The 13,194-nt window shown below is 45.3% G+C and overlaps 2 non-coding genes across 2 annotated transcripts; both read right to left on the reverse strand.

Moving 5' to 3' along the window:
* Window positions 1-8,042: 8,042 nt before the first annotated feature.
* TRNAI-UAU (transfer RNA isoleucine (anticodon UAU)) lies at window positions 8,043-8,135 on the reverse strand. The gene is given in 2 exon segments: window positions 8,043-8,078; window positions 8,098-8,135. It is a non-coding gene; the product is annotated as a tRNA-Ile (tRNA).
* A 769-nt stretch (window positions 8,136-8,904) lies between these two features.
* Window positions 8,905-8,997, reverse strand: TRNAI-UAU (transfer RNA isoleucine (anticodon UAU)). The gene is given in 2 exon segments: window positions 8,905-8,940; window positions 8,960-8,997. It is a non-coding gene; the product is annotated as a tRNA-Ile (tRNA).
* Between the last annotated feature and the right edge of the window lie 4,197 nt (window positions 8,998-13,194).

Raw genomic sequence — 13,194 nt, forward strand, 5'->3', positions numbered from 1 at the left:
TTCTTCGCTTAGCGACACTTAGAGAGGGAAGGTAAAAAAAGTCATCATTAGAAGAGGCACTGCGCACAAAAAAGGAGATTAATGAGTCAAACGTAGTTGATTAGCCGGATAGCAGGCGTTCATATATATTCCCAGGTTTAGCCGTTTAATCCGACGCTCAAAGTAAACACTGGTGTAACGCAAATACAAGTAACGTAGTCCAACGCTTCGCATATGTTCCATATTATACGTGGCAAAAGTATTCCTGACGGCGCCATTTTTAATTGTGATGCAATCAAAAATGGCAATTTATTGTACTGATAGCCTCTAAATGACTAATATGGTCTCGCTATTCATAACTGATGTGAAATACTGTGTGGATCAAATATGGTCATCTAGTTTGAGCAAAGACTTAGAAATATATGCTGTAAATTAAAGAAATACAATAATTTTTATGCAAATATCGATTTCTAAGGTGCAGGAAAGTGACCTGATTGTTCAACAGCTTTTTTTTTTAGTCGGGACCACTCACCTGCTGAAATGATCGAGACTAGGCAACAAACGGTACATAGAAAGAGCATACTGCTTAGTTCTGAGGTAGAAAGCGGCTCTACAATACGTAGGTGTTAGTGCCCTATTTTCCTATATAGGTGTTTGCGGATGACATTATGAGCTTGGACAGCTCTATTATGATAACTTCTAAGGTGAATGTGGAACAAAGCTATGTCCAACGGCTTGAAATTTACTGAAATCAACTCACTTTTGTTTACTAAAGAGCTGCCGAATGGAAAAGACCGAACAATACGGCATGTGGTTTAGTTTAGATCAGAGAAAGCGTATTACGTCCTTTTATATTTGCAGGATCTTACTGTGAGGTAGGGGCTCCGTCAGTGTCAGTGCTCTTGATAGGCATTTATGCGGGCGCTGTTTGTTGGAGCACATTTAAAGGCCAATATAAAACAGTAAGTGGATCCCAGAGAAATAGAGAGAGCGAGAAAATGCGAGAAAGAGTCAAGACTCCATTCGTAGCTTTTTTCAGCCGCTAAGTTGATAGCGGTTTCGCCGTGTGAGGTCCAGCTGATTTCCCCGCATGATCTATTAGTCCTTGCCTTGCAAGTCACAGAACGCTAACATTTCAAGCAAATAATGTGGTTTTACAACCTGCACGTAAATGGGCTTATTATTGAAAAATAAAGTTAATTTCATTGTCTGGCAATTTCTGTTAGTCTTCAAAAAGCTTGCGCGCTCGAACGAAGCGCATATATCGACTGCGTGATTTAAACCCTTATAAGAAACCAGGATATCCTAGATGCCCCCCCCCCCCAAAAAAAAAACAAAAAAAAAAATACAAAAAAATACAAAAAAAAAAAAACAAAACAAAATGGGGACACCAAAGCAGCACGAACTGTAGCTACTCCAAGATTTGTTTCTTTAAACCACTCAGCTCCCATTTATCTCAGACTATGGATTAGGTGCTAATTTTATACCACCCTGAAAAGCATTTAGTGCCTAAACGCTAAAGAGGTTATGAAAAAAACTGCTGAAGTGGGTGTCGCATATGCCGGCCAATGGGGTCGGGCGAAGCATATGGCGGCCATCTTGAGGGGGGCAAGAAGCAGCGTATTCAGCGCTTGAAAGCGCTGTTCACCGGCGTTGCCAGTGTGTGGGCGATCTGTGGGCGATCAGGAGAGCTATACTGGATGCCTCCGAAGTGAGTTTATTCATTTGGATTATTAAAACCTTCGACGATATCAAACTGGGGCTGTTTTAGCTCTACTCAGAGCAAAAGTCGCAGCTCAACCTCAATGTCAAAACTTTGAGTGAATGCATAGCAACGCAAGTGTTATGTAGTTGTGCAGCTTATGTCGAGTGTAATATCACTGGATTATTTGTTGGTCTCAACTTAACATAGGTAATTAATTTCCTGCCATTTAACTTTCTGCTTTATGCAGCATCATCGAGTCATATATCATGATAGCTGGTGTTGAATATCATTAGAGTGGGCTCATTTCTAGGTTCTAATCAATTGAAATAATTAGTTATTTGTGACTAAGTATGAAATTATTCTACAGTTTGAAGTCATATATGCTGGGATAGCTTATGCCGAGTTTGCTTTATAGCCTTTGCTCTCTATCACTTCTTTCTGTAAAAGCACAAAATTTTCTTGTTACCTCTCATTGAGGAAATGTCTTCATCTGATAAGCGCTAAGTGCGAAAACTGCCTCCTCTGGCTGAGGAAAGGTAACCCTCCTGTGTATATTGTTGTCCAGTGGGTGGATTGTTGGCTTTTCCTTTTCTCCCACCTTTATGTATTCGCGGCTAGATTGTTCACGCCATTAGTTCGATCGTATTGCTCAACCCGAACGGAGCCCATTGCCTTGAATTTGGTCCATAAATCGATCTTGCTATAATCGTAGGGACCATGTAGATTAGCTAGTCATTTAGCTGTGTTACTTGATAAATCATGTGGGAGCGTTTCTCTTGACATCCAATTAAGATGGGGGTATCATAAAATTAATTTGCTCATCCCCCAGGGAGCTCGTTGTTTTAATCGTTCAGTGTATGCGGGACGTTGCTCCACCCATAGGGACCTCAGGTAACATCACCTCGAGTGCAGAATTCATGAATGTTGCTTCACTCGACTGAATGTGACAGTGACAATATTGATAATTTTATCTCAGCCATCATCCCAGACATTGCTGAAGTCGATGTGTTGAAAACATGCAACTGAGCAGCGCTAAGGGCCGGTTCTACAGCCCCTCCCTACCACCGTGCGCAGCCGGGAAGTACTGACTGGTTTTGTATCTGCGACTTTTGTTTTGGAAACCATTCCACTCTCCGCAGGCCCATGATTCCTGCTGGTTGTTCCCATGGCTCTGTGTTCCTCCAGTGTGCGTGTCACGAGGATGAGACAACTCCCGCATTGGATCGGATCGAGTGCTTCTAGCTCCGGACCAGCTTTACACTTTTTTTGTTTGCACACTCTTGTCATAGCCTCATCGAGGCTGCATATGTACAAATAAATAAATAAATAAACACGCAGAGAACGTGTTCTGCGGTAGTGATGATACGTGGTTGGTCCGTTGCACAAAGTTTCAGTCTTGAAAGCTTTCTACCACTTAACCAACTGGCCTACTTGAATATGCGACGCCTACCAGTAGACCGGCCGAGCAGGCCGCATTGATGTGCTTCAAGCCTTTGCTTAATATCCCAAAGACAATCACTTGTTTATTTTATATGCCGATTAGCTTACCCGTAATCGTGAAACAGCTGCTGTTTCAAAGGATACCGCGGATTAAGTTTCTCTCTTCCTAGGTCATGAACCACCGCGAGGGGTAATCAGTGACCGATGGTGCTAATTTATCGCTCATATCGTCGTATATCTGTTACGTTTGTGCGAAGTAACCTGCATGCACTCAACTCCCTATCTTCCGAAGACAAACGACTTGATAGAGCGCATCAACAAGACACATACCAACATGCTGACCATGTATGGGGACTCTGCCATTAACCTGGAGTATATTACTGCTCTTCTTCACAGACGCCTTTAATACCGCCACACATAAAACGACCAGATACAGCTCATGCTGCCTCTCGTACGACCACCTATAGAGCTACATCCTTGACACTATAGTTCCCCTGGCCGATAAATGATGCACAGCGTTCGAACAGAAATAAATACCGAGAGTACCCTACTGAAAACATTGTACGCGGCAATAACCTCACATTTTCTCGCACAATCTCCCTCAATTTGCATAAAAATCCCATACAAGTCGCATATAATTGCATAAGATCTCATTGCTTTTTGTACATTATCATAACCTATGCGAAATATTTTGTGATAATGACGTCCACTGAATGAGAGTCTATGCGATTTGATGAGATTTTGTGAGGTTATTGCCCGGTAGAACTCTTGGTTTGTCAGTAGGGTATGCTTAGAGTATCTTATGGAACACGAATGTCGGTGTCTCATAATACGAAATGGGTCACGCGATTGCAAGAGATGTTTCTACAAAATACAGTAATGGCAAATGCTGCATGCACACCGCACGTGCTTTAGAAGTCGTTTCTCGTCAGGCACAAAACAAACAGAACGGATGTCCCCACTCTCAGGACCACTGTAAAGCACACCTAAAACATCTCATATGAAATTCGCATCTCTTTTGCGAGATAAACTACATGCACCATTTTCACATGAAGACATGCCTATATACCCTACGCCAGACACGGTCAAGCGCCGGGGTACAACAAGTCAATGCCACAAATGGCAGTGAGAGACGCCTGCTTCGAATATAGTGCAAGAGAGGTAGACTAACACTCGTAGGTGTGAATTATGCGAATAAGCGAGAAGCGATAAGAACCGAAAAGCCAGAATCTACACGTTAATCTTTCCTAAATCCCAGATTCCCCAAAAAACATCCAACAGCCTTACCTTGCGTTCATCAAAAGGTTTTATTCTTTCATTCGTTTATCAGAACTATTTTAGAACGACAGCTTCGGCATTCTTTATCTAATAATATTTTCACGGAGGAGAGAAGACTCGGTGGGAGAAGGATAGAAGGTTGACTTTCGGTTTGGTTTGGTTTGGTTCGTGGGGTTTAACGTCCCAAAGCGACTCTGGCTATGAGAGACGCCGTAGTGGAGGACTCCGGAAATTTCGACCACCTGGGGTTCTTGAACGTGGACTGACATCTTACAGCACACGGGCGCCTTGCTTTTCGCCTCCGTCGAAAAGCGGCCGCCGAGGCCGGGATTCGATCCCGCATCCTCGGGAACAGTAGTCGAGCGCCGTAACCACTGCGCCACCCCGACGTTTGGGTAGCACTGTCAGATGTATTAAGTTGGCTCAATACGTGCGTTTGCGTAGCGGCTTTGTGACCTCGACCGCTAGTGCTGCTAATCAAAGGAAATGCAAGCTTGTCGTCCACAGCGGAGCGGTCCCTTCTCCTCCGGCTTTGTTGATGACTGTAAAAATTTTTAGATACGACGTTTTTGTTAGGGACCGATTGAAGGGAAAGTTGAAATGCTGCATAGTGGCTCGTTCAACGGCATTTGCAGAAATATATCAATGCTTCTTCAGACGGGCCGATCGTGTTTCCGATTCGTGCATGGTCTCGTGGATAATGCACGTGTACAGTCGGTAGCAGATGCATGGAAGTTCTTCCAGGAGTTGCACCCGATTCACCAAGTCCAACTGTGATGCAGCGGCCACCGCAGTCGCTGGTGTCTTCGCCTTGAGTAGCGGTGCTCCTCTTGCATTCAGGTAGCGTACCTTCGCTTGGGAGTAGCTTCCTCCTCTCCTCGGACGAGATAGCCGCAGCTTCAGTTGGGTCCTTCGAATAGCCTAACTTCTGCGCCAGGCTTTGCATCAAAACTGGACTTAGGTACACAGCGGTGGAGGCCTCCATTCATGATCCTGTGGCTGCTATTTCATGCTCGCAGCCTGTGCTGTCAGCGGGGGAAGTCGTTGGCGTGGGGGCCATGCCAACGTGGCCAGTTATAGGATCCAAGCTTCGCTGTCCTACTATCCTAGCCCGTCGGTGACAGTCAGCCGCTTCTTCTTCTCCCTCGTTATAATGGCACATACCCGCAGTGGGGAATTGCTCTGGTTATTCTTCTTCCTATGCAGGCATGACACGTTGAGATCAGCTCTTCTTTTTTCTTTGCAGGCATGGCACATTGAGATCAGCATTTTTTTCTTCCTTTGAATGCGCTTCGAGGATATATCTGCGCATCGCAGGATACCGACAAATTCCTATCCGTCATTTCGGACAAAGAAAAACAGCATTTTTACCGCCGGACGGCCATTTTGAATTTAATAATTATGCCGTTTGGATTTTCATTGCACCTCCGGCTTTTATATATATCACCATTGTCAGAACGTTGAAAAAAAAAACAAAAAAAAACAGAAGGACCACATAGTTCATGCCTTAGATTTCTTCCATCAAGCCTACTTAGACCTCAATTCTAAGAAATAGAACTGTGGCGAGCTACAGGCGTTGGTAATCGGTCTTATCAACGATGAAAAGGAAGTGAGGACAGATTTTCAGAAAGCTGTGGCTTTGGAGTCACTGAAAGAACCAGGAAGAGTCAAGGGAGTACCCAGTATTTGGGTTATGTTCTATCTTGGGCACTTTATTGACTGTTTTGCCGACATTGCCTGTCTGGTGATGGCTTTGCCGTCATCAGTAAAACGATCGAAGAGCACATCGACCTTTTGGCCCGCGTGTTAGATTTCTTCCTGACTTCTAAGAAGTGAAGATGAAGAGGATGCCCTGCCAGATTCTCAGAAAACGTTGGCTGTAAAATCATTTGAAGCACCACGGACAGTTAAAAGAGGTTCGCAGATTCTTAGGACTTTGTTCCTATTTCCGATGTACTATTCACCACACTGCCAATATTTCCCATCTGTGATGCGCTTCCTTCACGAATAAGTTTCGTTTGAACGAACCCCTTAATGCGATGTTTCATTCTGTCACTTGAAGTTTCTCATGAACTCACACTCCATCGTAGCCTAATTTCGATCAATTTGCACTAAGAGAACTTCATTCGGATGCTAGTGGTGTTTCTCACTGGCGCTGCTATCGTTCACCGCGAGGATGACCGGGAGAACCTTATTGCGTACGCAAGTCGCTCGCTCGGCAAACCTGAACGCTATTACTCTGTTACCAAATAAAAATGTATTGTGATTTCGCCGTGTGGTGGTCCCGAATATACATGCATGGCTTCCTTTCACCGTCAAGTGAACAGTCTTTCTGATCATATTTCAGTGTTCGAGTAGTAGTCACCTCAGTGTTCGATATCCATGCGGTCGACCACGAGCTGCGCTCTGCGCTTATAGGAGCACGACTTCAATGACGTACCACTTATATTTCGTATTTAAAAGTGGTAGCGATAATTTCGACCAGCACATCAGAGCCATCTTGCCACAGTCTTTTTACACTGAAGTGTTTAAAACATAACCTCTTTACCATCCCACGTATCCCGAGTGTTACAGGCAGTTTTTGTCTTTTAGATGGTCTGTTATGGAAACAAAAAACTACTCCCCTGTGGGCACGCGATTGGTGCTCGTTGTTCCAACCGGTCCGTGCTCTTTAAGTTTGAGTGTAATGCAGGTAAACCCTACCTCCGCAAATCTCGAATTGGCTCGCACGCTGCTCCTGGCTCGAAAGCGGTTTTACTAGCAGACAATGTTTCCGCTACCAGCGATCTGCGGCCAATTGCACGCAGTGTCAGCGCTACAAAGACCTACTTAATGGCCTACCCCACCCTATGATTTGTCGCAGCCGTTTGTTAGAGCAGGCCGAAATTGATGCACCTGAAACTTTTCCGAAACATCCCAACGACAGTCGTTATTGTGGATTGTGGATTGTGTGGACTGGATTGTGGTCGTTGGATTGTGGTCTGTGTGGACTACGTTGCCCGTAATTGCGGAACGGCTACTCTACCTATATATACGGCTATTGTGTACAAAGCTGTTTTTGTTGCTGCCATCTGCCATCTTACAGCAGGACTACAGCCCGATAGGTGTTACAAGGGAAAGTGCTAAAATACTTCAAACATTTACCGACACAGCTAACTCACCTTTGTTTTCATACAGGTTTTTCTAACAATGATATCTCTTTGCCATTACACTATGCGTGAAGTATACGTCTTTTTAATGTTGAACCTTAGCTGTCCTGACCCCTTTTTCAGTTTCATGACTGGGGGCTAGCAGTGACAAAAAAGGCACGTGTGGCAACCATGAAAAAAAAGCATTCCCCAGGTAAGGTCTGAATTCACAACCCAGGCATATGTCACGTAGCACTGTCCTTTATGTACCGTGGCTAACCAGTTTCGCCACTGGGGAAACATAGCAGAGCTGTGATGATCCCCTCCATCGGGCTGATTACTCAAAGCACTTAACCACAAAAAAGCCTCCCCTTTCACCTGACAGGATATATTTAGAGATGTGTATCTAGGATCAGAGTGATAAATTCTATAGTTTGGAGGCTTTAGCACTTTGGAATGTACGATAGTGATCTGCAGCCAATGCATGTTCATAAAAATCGTATAAAAAAGCATACCCCAGGTGAGGCTCGAACTCACAACCCCGGCATAGCTCACGAAGCACTGTCGTATAAGTACCGTGCGCTAACCAATTGCGCCACAGGGGAAGCACAGCTAAGCTGCGATGATCTGTCCCATGGGGCTGATAACTCAATGAGCTAAACCACAAAAAAGGCTTCCCCTTTCACCAGGCAGGAAATACTTAGAAATGTGTATCTAGGCTCACAGTGATAAGTTGTATAGTTTGGAGGCTGTAGCACCTCTGGAATGTACGATAGTGATAGGCAGCAATGCCTGTTCACAAAAATAGAAGTATAAAAAAGGCACTCCCCAGGTGAGGCTCGAACTCTCAACCCCGGCATAGCTCACGAAGCACTTTCGTATAAGTACCGTGCGCTAACCAACTGCGCCTCTGGGGAAGCACAGCTGCGCTGCTATAATCTGTCACATGGGGCTGATAACTCAATCTGCTTAACCGCTAAAATACTTCCTCTTTCACCGTTCAGGAAATATTTACAGATATGTATCTAAGATCACAGTGATAAGTTGTATCCTTTGACAGCTGTAGCCCCTCTAGATGTACAGTCATGAGAAAAAGTGGTACACAACACTCAGGCAATGACACAGCTCGAAAAAACTGCACCGAAATGTCATCGAGCGACAGCGTAAGGGACAGCGACATCGGCACACGCTTGTGGATAAAATGCGCCACCGCCCGTATTGTTTCGATCTTAGATAACGGTTGCTAGATAAAGTTGGGATGCAGTTTTATCGAGCTATGCCACCGGTTGAGTGTTGTAAACCACTTTTTCTCACGACTGTACGATAGTGATAAGTAACAATGCGCGTTCATAAAAATAGCAACATAAAACTATATTCCCCAGGTGAGGCTCGAACTCACAACCCCGGCATAGCTCACGAAGCACTGTCGTATAAGTACCGTGCGCTAACCAATTGCGCCACTGGGGAAGCACATTTTTTTTTTCCTTTATTGCCTGACTTTGACACAAATACACCGCACTGGAACTCAGAACAACATGAACAAAGGAATAATATATGTACACAAAACTAGTTCGCGTTGCCTAACCCCCACTGAGGGGCAGGCATTGTCATGTTAAAATTCCTTGAGCACCGTCAAAGGTTCCAGCTTTGACAGCCACTCAGGAGCACATGGTTGCAATTTAAGCACTTCGAGCCATCGCTGCACACTTTCGCGGAAATACATGCGGGCTGGCCGTGCATCTGGATCGCAGTGATAACCAGCCATTCGTGCGCGCCATATACTGTGGAGGCACATTAACATAACCTGGTCTAACGGCATATCATCATGTTTATCCAATGGTAAATACCTAATGCCATGGGAATCAAGTGGCAACTGCTTTTTTATTGTCCTTTGCAGAACATCCCACAAATATACCCCCTCCCAGCAATGCAAAAACACGTGATCTATTGTCTCTGGCTGTTTGCAGATGAGACATTGGGCCCCCCACGGTAGGAACATACCCTTTTCCTCCATAAATGATTTTACACACAAAGTACCGGTATGTAGCATAAAGAAAAACGTTTTAGCTCCCGTAGCAACTTGCATTTTCTTTACGCGTTTTAATACATTACTTCCTGTGCCTCCATAGTATAAAGCTCGGTACAAGGGCACCGGGAACACCATTTCACAAACATCCTTGTATAACGTTCTCCTGTTAACATTACTTAAATACTCTTTCGAAAAACGTGCGCTTACGAATTTCGCACTCACAACAATTTCCCTAAAGAATCCAAAAACAGAGCCCGGCATACATTGAGTATAAACTACGAAATCAGGCAACGCTCGACCAAGTCTTTGTTGACACACTGTGCGCAGGAATGGATCACTGGCATCCCTAAAAAACATAAACCGGTTGACAATCTGTCGCACAAACAAATGACCCAGACCAAGCCCCCCATGCTTCACCTGCCGGAACAAATTTGTCCGACTGCACCTCTCCCAACTCGAGGCCCAAACAAACACCGCAAAAACTCGATGCAATTTTTGCACATTTACACGGGAGCAATGCAACACTTGCATTACATACCATAACTTACTAATTAAAAACAGGTTGCAAACTGCGGCTCTTGCAAATATTAATTGAGCGCTTTTCCATTTCTCCGCTTTTTCACGGGTTTCTCTGACCTGCTCTAGCCAGTATGGCTCGCTTTCCTTGTGGAATTCCAAGGGCACACCCAAGTACTTTGCAGGCGTTGTAACCCACGACACATTAGCGAAAGTGTCGGGGGTCAGCTGCCATTCTCCGTGCCAAAATCCCAGGCACTTACCCCAGTTAACTTTACTCCCTGTGACTTTGCTAAAATGTTTTACCACATCCACTGTCCTCTTTATACTCTCCTTATTTACACAAAAAACCGCAACGTCGTCTGCGTAAGCCAGCAATTTGACTTCTGACTCCTGCAGTCGAAAACCATCAATGTCATTGTTTTGTAGGATGCTTAAACACAATGTTTCAATATAAATGCCGAACAAAAGAGGGCTGAGGGGGCAACCTTGGCGCACCGAACGTCGTACGTTGATGGGGGCCCCCAGTGACTTATTGACAATTAATCTCGTAGTGCAGTTACGGTACGCCAAGGCCACTCCCTCTCGAATAACAGAGCCGACATTAACATAGTCTAATATACTGAACAGAATAGTATGTTCCACACAATCAAAGCTTTCTCCAAGTCCAACTGCAGTAACGCAACACATGCATGAGTTGCATCGCAGCATTCAAGCACACTTCGCGCTTTGTGAATGTTCTGAAAGATAGATCGCCCTTTGATACCGCACGTTTGGTGAGGGCCCACTAGTTCGCATATAACCGTTTGTAGTCTGCCAGCAAGTACCTTCATATAAATCTTGTAATCAACGTTTGTCAGAGCTATGGGCCTGTAAGACGACAACTGCCTAAGCTTATCTGGTTGGTCAGTTTTCGGAATAAGTACTGTGTGCGACGATCCGAAAGACGCAGGCAGTGCCTTCAGTTCATACGCCTCATTAAATAAGGCACACAACAAAGGAGATAGCTGTCCCTTGAACGCTTTATAAAAAGCCGCACTCAGGCCATCAGGCCCGGGTGATTTCCCTGGGTTTAAATTTTCTATTGCCTGCTGCACTTCTTGTTCGCTTATTGGCCGCTCCAGTCTTTCTTTTTGTTCTTCATCAATTTTTGGCATCGCGTCAAGAAAGGATTCTTTAAAACGGTCCAAATTAACCTCTCGGGACGAAAATAGCTCTTCATAATACTCCCGGAAAGCTTTCGCGATTCCTTCGTTATCGGTTTCTGTGCGTCCTGCCCAATCTACCTCTGCCACGTGATTTCGCCTTGCATTTGCTTTTTCTATTCCCAACGATCTTTTTGTCGGCGTCTCATCCATGGCCAATTTTTCCGCTCTCGCACGCACCAGTGCTCCGCGATAACGGTCTTCGTCATTCAGTTGAAGTCTTTGTTTTATTTTTCTAACGTCATCCATGTATAACCCTGGCGTGTTACACTCCAACGCTAACAATTTATCTAGCAAAGATCTTAAATGCATTTCATTTTGTTTTTCTTGAAACCGTATTCAGCTGGCTTTTTCTATAGCTTTGATTTTAATTTGTTGCTTACAGAGTTCCCATTCTTGACCCAGTTCGTGGGTGTCCTCCTGACAAATCTTACCAATTTCTTCTTCTACTAGTCTCGTGAATTGCTCGTCATTCAGCAGTTTATTATTTAACTTCCACAATTCCCAATTAAAACCGCTACCTCCCTTTCTTGTTCCAATTGTACACTGAACCATGCAGTGATCTGAGTACGTTACCGCCAAAACATAATACTCCTTGCATTTTGGGGCCAGTTCTGCGGACACATAAATCCTGTCAAGGCGGGCGTGGCTAGCACCCTGAAAATGAGTATACTGAACCCGTCGCTCGCTCGTGAGACACTCTGCAACGTCTTCCAGTGCAAACTCGTCAATCAAGCGCGAAAGTACCTCTGTGCTACGATCCCTAAATGTACGATGGCTAGTTTTGTCACCGGAGCTCAGTACACAATTGAAATCTCCCAGAAAGACAAGTTGCTTATCCGTGTTTAAATACCCTTCAACAAAATCAAACAAAGCAGCCCTCTCATCAACTACCGTAGGTGCATATATACAAACAGCACGCCACTCAGCCGAGCAAAAACTAAAATCGAGGACCACACCCCGACCCGACTGAAAAGAAGCATGCGACTGCACTACAAGACCCGGCAACTTCTTCACAAACAGGACGCATCCAGCAGAAGTACCGACTGCATGGCTGACAACTGCGTAAAACCGCGACGTGAAACGTTGCACCATGCCCTCGGTCTCTTGTTCACCCTCGACTTCTGTCTCTTGAACTCCAAGTATATCGATGTCATTTTCATTTAAAAGGCGCAGGACTTGGCTCTGCTTCCTTTTCGCTGCTAGACCTCTCACGTTAAGGGTCGCAATCTTTAGTGACAGTTCATAAGCCATTTTCTTAGAGTGAAAGGAGGCCAAGAGCATGGTGCTTACCTCTCACGTCTAGCATGGCGCTAGACGCTTTCGTTGACGCCAGAGCCATGAGGTTGGACTGGCAGACCTTGTGACAGGGGCGGCTTTTCGGCAGCTCTCCTGTCCGTCGAAACATTCGGTCTTGGTTTGAAGGTCGCCCTCCTCCCTATTGGCGTTTTTATCGGCGGCTCGTCGTTGCTAGCTGCTTCTGCCTTGCTTGTCTCACTTGTGCTCTCGTCGTGGGCACGCTTCGCAGGGCCTTGGACGTTGGTCGCTCGGCCGCTGCTCTTTTCAAGGGTTTCCTGTCGGCCCGCAGACTCCGGAAGTTCAGTTTTTGAGCTCTCGGCATCGCTCACCCTTTCTTCCTCTGACGGTCCGTTGTTCGGTAGCGTGACTTCCTTGTCTGGCCTACTGATTATCTCGTCACCGCCCCCCGGGGGCACTAACATGCCTGTAGTTGCTGTTAGGTTTTCAGCTTCTCCGACCCCCTTTGCGGCCTCTTCTGTCTCTGCGACATCCAGTTGGTGCTCCGTCATGTCCGCCCTCGCTGTCGGTGCAGTGGCCACTGCATACGTCCGTACGCAATCTTCCTCGGAGTGGCCAAAACGCTTACATGTCGAACACCGCGGAATTTTACATTCC

Source organism: Amblyomma maculatum, chromosome 11 (genome assembly GCF_055883805.1).
Source record: "Amblyomma maculatum isolate TAMU_Amacu chromosome 11, ASM5588380v1, whole genome shotgun sequence".
NCBI lineage: Eukaryota > Metazoa > Arthropoda > Arachnida > Ixodida > Ixodidae > Amblyomma > Amblyomma maculatum.